Below are 7,166 nucleotides of genomic sequence, written 5' to 3' on the forward strand. Positions count from 1 at the left end.
AGGAGGAACTTGCCCTCCTGCTAGCTGACACTGACCCAGACATAGTGGGGCTCACAGAAATGTGGTGGGACCCAACACATGACTGGGCAGTGAATATCAAGGGCTATAGGCCGTACAGGAGGGACAGGACAGGGAGGAAAGGTGGGGGTGTGGTGCTCTACATCAAGGAGGAATACACATCCTCATCAAGTAGCACAAGGTCAGAGGAGGGGCACACTGAAGTGCTCTGGGTGAGAATACAAGGCAGTTGAGGTGAAAGGGACTTAACGGTGGGGGTCTACTACAGACCACCCAACCAAGGGGAAGAGCTAGACCCTGAATTTTTAAGTCAGCTCACAGAGGTAGTTAGGTCAAAAGATGTGGTCATCAGGGGTGAATTGAACTTTCCAGACATCTGCTGGGAAGAGCAGTCACCCAGGTCTGATGGCTCACGTAAGTTCCTAGCCAAAATACAGGACCTCCATCTAACCCAGGAGGTGCACAGCCCCACCAGGAGAGACGCCTTGTTGGACGTCCTGGCCACGGGCGATGACCTGGTGAGGGGGCTGCAGGTGCTCGACCACATGGCCGACATCGATCATCACCTGCTGGAATTTACCATTCAGCGCAAGGTGGCTAAGGCCTGCAGCAAGGCAGCAGCCCTGGACTTCAGGAGGGCGGACTTCAATGAGGTAAGAAGAATAGTCGGGGAGACACTGAGGTCCTGGAGGTGTCCAAGAAGAGTGGTCTCTCCTTAAGGAGACAGTCCTCCAAGCCCAAAGGGAGGTAATCCCAACACAGATCAAAGGGGGCAAGAGGGCACAAAAGCCCCCGTAAGCAACACCAAAAGCATCTGGGAACGTCTCCTAGCTAAAAGGGAGGTGTACACCCAATGAAAGGGAGGGGTCATCACCAGGGAGGACTATACCTTGGTTGCTCGGAGCTGCAGGGGAGAGGTCAGGGAGGCCAAGGTGGAGATGAAATTGTGACTAGCAACTTGGATCAAGGACAACAAGAAGTCCTTTTTTAAATACATCGGGGCAAAAAGAAGGTACCGGATAACGTGGGGCCCCTGCAAGACACGCTGGAAAATCTAGTCATCACACCAGATGACAAAGCTAACCTATTTAACAATGCCTTTGCCTCCATTTTACTGAGCAGGGACCGGATCAGCCCCCCCACCGGGACCCCCTCAGGCCCCAGGGGAGGCGCACCCAGGCCAAGGCTCAGTGAGGATCTAGTCAGGGAACTTCTGGAGGTGTTGCTTATGGGGGCTTACGGGGGCTTTTTTTTGTACTTAAATGAGCTGGTCTGGACAACCTCCACCCCAGAGTGTTGAGAGAATTAGCAGAGGTCTTTGCCTCCCCCCGGCATGGCTTTACAAGCACTCATGGTGCTCTGGTGTGGTGCCAGAGGACTGGAAGAGGGCCAACACAGTTCCCATTTTCAAAAAAGGGAGGAAGGAGGATCCAGGAAACTATAGGCCAGTTAGTCTTACCTCAATCCTGGGTAAGCTTTTTGAGAGAATTATTCTGGCACATGTCCATGAGGGGCCAGCTGGGGAGGTTATGCTTAGGGGCAGCCAACATGGGTTCATTAGAGGCAGGTCCTGTCAGACCAACCTCATGGCCTTCTATGACCAGGTCAAAAAATCCTTAGATGCAGGGGTAGCAGTCGACATAGTCTTTCTGGACTTTTGGAAGGCCTTCAACACTGTCTCTCACCCCATTCTCACTTAAAAACTGGGGGACTGTGGCATCGACACCCACACAGTCAAATGGGTTGCTAACTGCCTGGAGGGCCGCACCCAGAGAGTGATAGTGGATGGGTCATTTTCAACCTGGAGGGATGTGGGCAGTGGGGTTCCCCAGGGCTCAATCCTCAGGCCTGCACTGTTCAACATCATCAGTGACTTGGATGAGGGGGTAAAAAGCACCCTGTTCAAATTTGCTGATGACACTAAGATGTGGGGGGATGTGGGCACACTGGAAGGGAGGAATAGGCTACAATCAGACCTAGACAGGTTACAGGGGTGGATGGATGAGAATAGAATGGTGTTTTTGATATGGAAAATATCATAGAAATAGGGACATTATGGCTGTCAGTGAAAATATCAAGAGCTCAGCATTTCTCAAGAGTACAGCTCTTCCTCTACAATTCCCTATAAGTGAGCCCAAGACCAAGTTTCTTCCCCCGAGCCCAAATACTGTAACACAGGAAAAGTACCCACTTCTGTTCAGCTTCCACAGAAAATCCAAATCCAGCCACCCAGTCACTGAGTAGACATTGTATAATTCCTTCGAGTAGACCAGTGGTTCTCAATCTTTTAAAACTCAAAGCACCACTCAGAAGATTCCAGCTTTTACCTTTCATTCATTTTGTGACTACAGAAATATAGTTGATCAGTTCTTCTGTTGCAAAGAACTCAGAAAGACCACAACAGGTCAAAATGGTTTGGGTATTATGGATTCCTGTCTGAAATCTCTTGGTTTACCTCACAAGTTACCTGTAGATATTTGCATACCTAACTGTGCTAATATAGCATGACATTCCACAGCACACTTAAAAGGATCTCAAGGCAACCCCAAGTGCTGTGGCACTGTGGTTGAGAATCACTGAAGTAGACAATATTCTCATAAGTCCCTCTGGTATGTGACAATGTCTGGCTATTTACTTCCTTTATGTTGTGACTTCCTCCAAAACACTTGACAGAAGTAGAGGGAACCTGTGACCAGCAAGCCACATGTCTGAGAGCAGACAACAATTATCAAGTAAAAAATGAAAATAATCTTTTTGTAAGAAAAGTCTTCAGTTTAGAGAGAATACTTAATACTTTGCCTAATTAATATACTTCATGAAAGCTATTAAGGCATTATTATTATATTCATTTGATTTATTTGTGTTGCAGTGCCACCCAAAGACCTTGTTTAAATGATCAGGGTTCTATGATGCTAAGAACTGCATCTGCACAGAACAAATCCTTTCTGCCCCAAAGAGCTTACAGCCCAAAAAGAAGAGGCCCTGTGAGGCAAACAGAGAGAGCACAAAGTAACAATAGGATGATTATGGTAAATATAATCAGCAGTAGCCATAGTGCACCAAATGCCTCTTCAGTATCAAGGTTTTTGCTGGAATCATGTTAAAGGTGAATTTTAGAGAACAATAGAGAGAAAAATATAGAATGTAATAGACTTTTCCCATACTTGAAGAGCAGCATGGGAGAGAATATGAATTCAGGTGTTTGACATGAACTTTGGCTAATAGATAATCACATTTGGAATCTTCCCTATAACAGAGCTGGGGTCTGATGACCTGCTAATTCATAAGAGATAATAGGCAATGCAGTGTAACAGTGAAGACAGGTAGTTTAATGAGGTGGAAAATGGAGAGTTATTGAAGGGAAACATAGAGGGAGAGGTGACATGATTGAAGCAATGAGCTGGAATGTTGACATTTGCAGCAGTGCTTCAAATGGATTTATGAGTAGGGTGACCATATGGGACAATGTGAAATTGGGACACTGCCCCCCACCAAGTCAGCGGCACTGCTGCAGGCAGAAGCAGGGTCAGGGTGTGGTGGTATGGCTCTGGTATTAGTCAGGCAGCTAAGGGAGTCAATGGCCCATTAGGACAATGAGATAAGGTTCTTAGGGATGTTGTGCAGTCTCCTTCATTACAGTTTTGCAGAAAGAGACTGAACAGGCATCTGTCTAGGATGATTTGGATTAGCATATCCTGCATCTGTGCAGAGACCTCTACAGGGTGACCTTTGAAGTCCCTTCCAACCCTATGATTCTAACTGCGTGGAAAACCAGATCTTAGGTTTTGCACAGGAAAATATTGTGGGGGGGTGGTCTACTATTCTGAAAGATTTCCTTGTGCTGGTTTCATATATAAAAGCAAACCATAAAATATATACTATAAAAAGCCCTCCTGCACTGGCAGAAGTATGGACTTCATGACATAGCGGGTCTCATTTCTAATCTCTTACTTAGATAAGTAGCCCCACAGGTGTCTCATAACCCTTAACCCCAGTTAAAGGAATAGCAGACACTCCCAACACAGACAGAGGCCAAAAATATTCCAATTTAGTAAATCCAAACTAAGCCTGAGGGAAAGTTATGCATAATTTCAACAAAAATTATATCATACTTTTTCCCACAGTGGTAGGAGGTTCAGGTAGCCCAGGGGGATTTTGTGCAATTCTTTTTAAATTAAGTTTTGCATTCAGATTTAGGTTTATTTGTTCTCCAGGCCACAGGAAAAACCAAACTTTTATAGAGCTAAACCACAGCAATATTTGTACTTACTCCTATGGGATGGAACACAGACATTAAAAATAAGCTTTCAACAGCTGCCAATTTTTTTTCACATTGATACATGGGCTATTGTTTGAATTAGGAAGGTAAAGAAACTGTTGGCAGTTGCTAAATTTTGTAAATGAGAGCAAGCATAAGAGACATATATTTAGGAGTAAGGGGTCACTGCTTTCTGCATGAATCGACATGGTCTCTTTGAATTTGTTGACAGCCTGACAGATTGTGCAAACAGGATGAGGCACTAATTTAGATGTATAGCTGAGTTGTGCAAATGTTATTTTCAGTTGCATTAGGGGCATGAGTGGCATCTGTGAAAATAATTCAGCAGATAAATAAAATCTGCTGGAAATTGTCTCTGTTTACCTACCTATTAATACCACAAATATGCACATATTATATGCATGAAAATGATAACACTTAGAGCTTATTGATTGCTGCCTGTTTTAATGGGCTATACAGTAGGTTTAAAACTACATTTTTTTCTTTTCTCTCTCAGAGCATTTTTGGAGTTGCATTACTCTTCCTTCACATAAACAAACTTCACAAATTGAAGTGGATCAGCTGTACTGGGATGTGTCCTGGCACAGCTGATCTGCTTCAATGGGTGAAATGGATGTCTCCCCTTGTCCCACAGGCTCAGCCTCTGCCACTCCTGAGAGCATCAGGGACCTGATTCTGCAGGACAGCATTTGGGATGCATCTCTGCAAGTCGGGGAATACCAGATAAACCTAGGTAGGTACTCCCTGGGCTTAAGGGGCCCAATCTCACACACCCCAGGAATTCCCAGGGCACAAAGATTGGGCCCCTGAATGCCTGGGAGCAGCTACCCAGGGCAGCTGGAGAGGCCAGGCAGCTCCAAGCTGTCTTCACTCTTCTGCCTTAAAGCAAACAGACATCAGCCATAAAATAGCATCATAAATTAATACTACCTTTTGTCACAGTCACAAATTTGGGCATTTGTAGCATGATAAGGAATGACAGTCTGTTTGCTTTTGCTTGTTCCACTATAAAAAATGTTATGGAGGCACAAAGGTGATGTCTGTTTGCAGCCTTACTGCATAGCACCAAAATGGGATGGCTGAGCACTGCACACTTATAATGGGATGTACAACTCCTGTGTGGGTGTATGTGTGCGGGGGGGGGGGTCAGTGGGAGCAAGCTAGCATCACTAGCAGGCCTACTATGTCAGGGAAGCCTTGACTAACCACTTGTGGGAGCTGGAACCTGCTGTTTTGCAGGGATGGCAAACTCAGCCAAAGCACTAACTAAAGTAAGCATTGAAACTTCTGTACTCAATAAATACCTTCCATTCCAGAAGTTGGGATTGATGTTTAAGGCTACTGCATTACAGCCTAGGTCAGCTCTGTAAAGCTCAGACAAGCTCTTGCCCTGCAGCCCCTGTTAAGTGCACCGAGCCCAAGCCCTGCTACTAATCAAGGCAGGCCAACCCCCAGCCCCTTCCCTCTGGGTGGTTGTGGAGCTTCATTTAAGGAACTCCTCCAGCACCTGAGCTTTGCTGCACTACACACTAGTCTGTAGTCTCTGAGAAGCTCCTGTCTGAACCACATCTCTGGCTTCCCTGGTTCTTGACCCTGCCTTTGACTTGCTCCTGGATTTTGGCTTTTGGATTCTCCCTACCGATCTGTCTCCTGACCGCAGCTTTGCTTGACTTGGATTGCTCTTGGACTTTGCCCTGTGAATTATCCCTCAGACTTGGCAACTAAATTTATGAATCCTGGCTCCTGACCCTGGCTTGCCAGTTTGGCTTCTCACTTATGGCTTCTGACCCTTACCCCTGAAATCCCCATCTGTGCCCAACTCTACATACTAGGCCACCTGGCCTGGTGGACTGTGATAGATGTTCTTTGTTTGGGGTGACTCAAGGAGGGGGGTCCATGGGGAATACATGGTGGGGACTGAGGCACCATTGTCCACAGGGCTTGGGAGGGGCTGGCCTGGTCTAGCCCTGGTCTAGGGACATGGGAATTAACTGGTAGGGGATGCTGGCTGGCAGGGGACCTGTGCGCTCACTGCTGCATTGCTATCTTGGGCCTAGGGGAGGGCTGTCTCTCTAGATAAATTGTGGAAGACTTGTGAGTTTTTGGCACTATGGTTTGCAGTTCAAACCCTCATAGTAACCATTACGGCTGTGCAGAGCAAGTAATATTCAATTTGACAGGCATGTTGAATATTAAACTGAGTCCCGCTTCGATTTCCCATCCGCTTCGAGTCAAAGCGGACCCACTTTGACTCGAGATCGAAGCTCAGTCAAATATTCGAGCTGCTTTGACTTCCCCATAGGCTATAATGGGGAAGGTCAAAGCAGGCTATAACTTCGGCATTTCTTGTCTGATCTTGATGAAACTTGCAGAAATGGTAGCACCTGAGGAGCTCACAAAGCCTGGCAACATTCAGTAAGATAGGTTCAGGGGGTTTGGAGAAACAGCACCCCAAATTCTTGAGAGAAAACCTCCTGTGACTTCTGCGTGGAAAGCCACAGGGAGCTCAAAACTGCAGGCTTGCTAGCCCCTGAGGAGCCCACGAAGCCTGCCAACTTTCACGGTGATCGGTGCAGGAGTTTGGGGGAAACTGCACCTTAGGCTGCTGACAGACAAAACTCGTGATCGAGATGGAGCAAGGAGGCAGCGTTTGCTCTGTCAGCATCTGGCGCTTGGGGACCCCCGGCAGCGGGAGGCTCACCCGGAGGAACACCACCTGCTCCACCAATCCAGGACCCAAGCAGGCGCGGTGGGTGTCACAACATCCGCAGCCTTGCTGAACGCCCTCTCACTTGGCACACTGGTCAGTGGACAGGACAGGTATTCCCGGGCAACTGCGGCCAGATCCGGCCACATCGGGCTGCGGGTT

At 47.1% G+C, this 7,166-nt stretch overlaps 1 long non-coding RNA gene across 1 annotated transcript in view; it reads right to left on the reverse strand.

Moving 5' to 3' along the window:
• The window catches only part of LOC109320762, a 22,066-nt gene extending 18,320 nt beyond the window's left edge, over positions 1 to 3,746 (reverse strand). The window contains exon 1 of the long non-coding RNA XR_002103860.1: positions 3,732 to 3,746. This is a non-coding gene — a long non-coding RNA (uncharacterized LOC109320762). The remainder of the gene's footprint in view (positions 1 to 3,731) is intronic.
• Between the last annotated feature and the right edge of the window lie 3,420 nt (positions 3,747 to 7,166).

This window comes from Crocodylus porosus, unplaced genomic scaffold (genome assembly GCF_001723895.1).
Source record: "Crocodylus porosus isolate Cpor-Errol unplaced genomic scaffold, CroPor_comp1, whole genome shotgun sequence".
Lineage (NCBI taxonomy): Eukaryota > Metazoa > Chordata > Crocodylia > Crocodylidae > Crocodylus > Crocodylus porosus.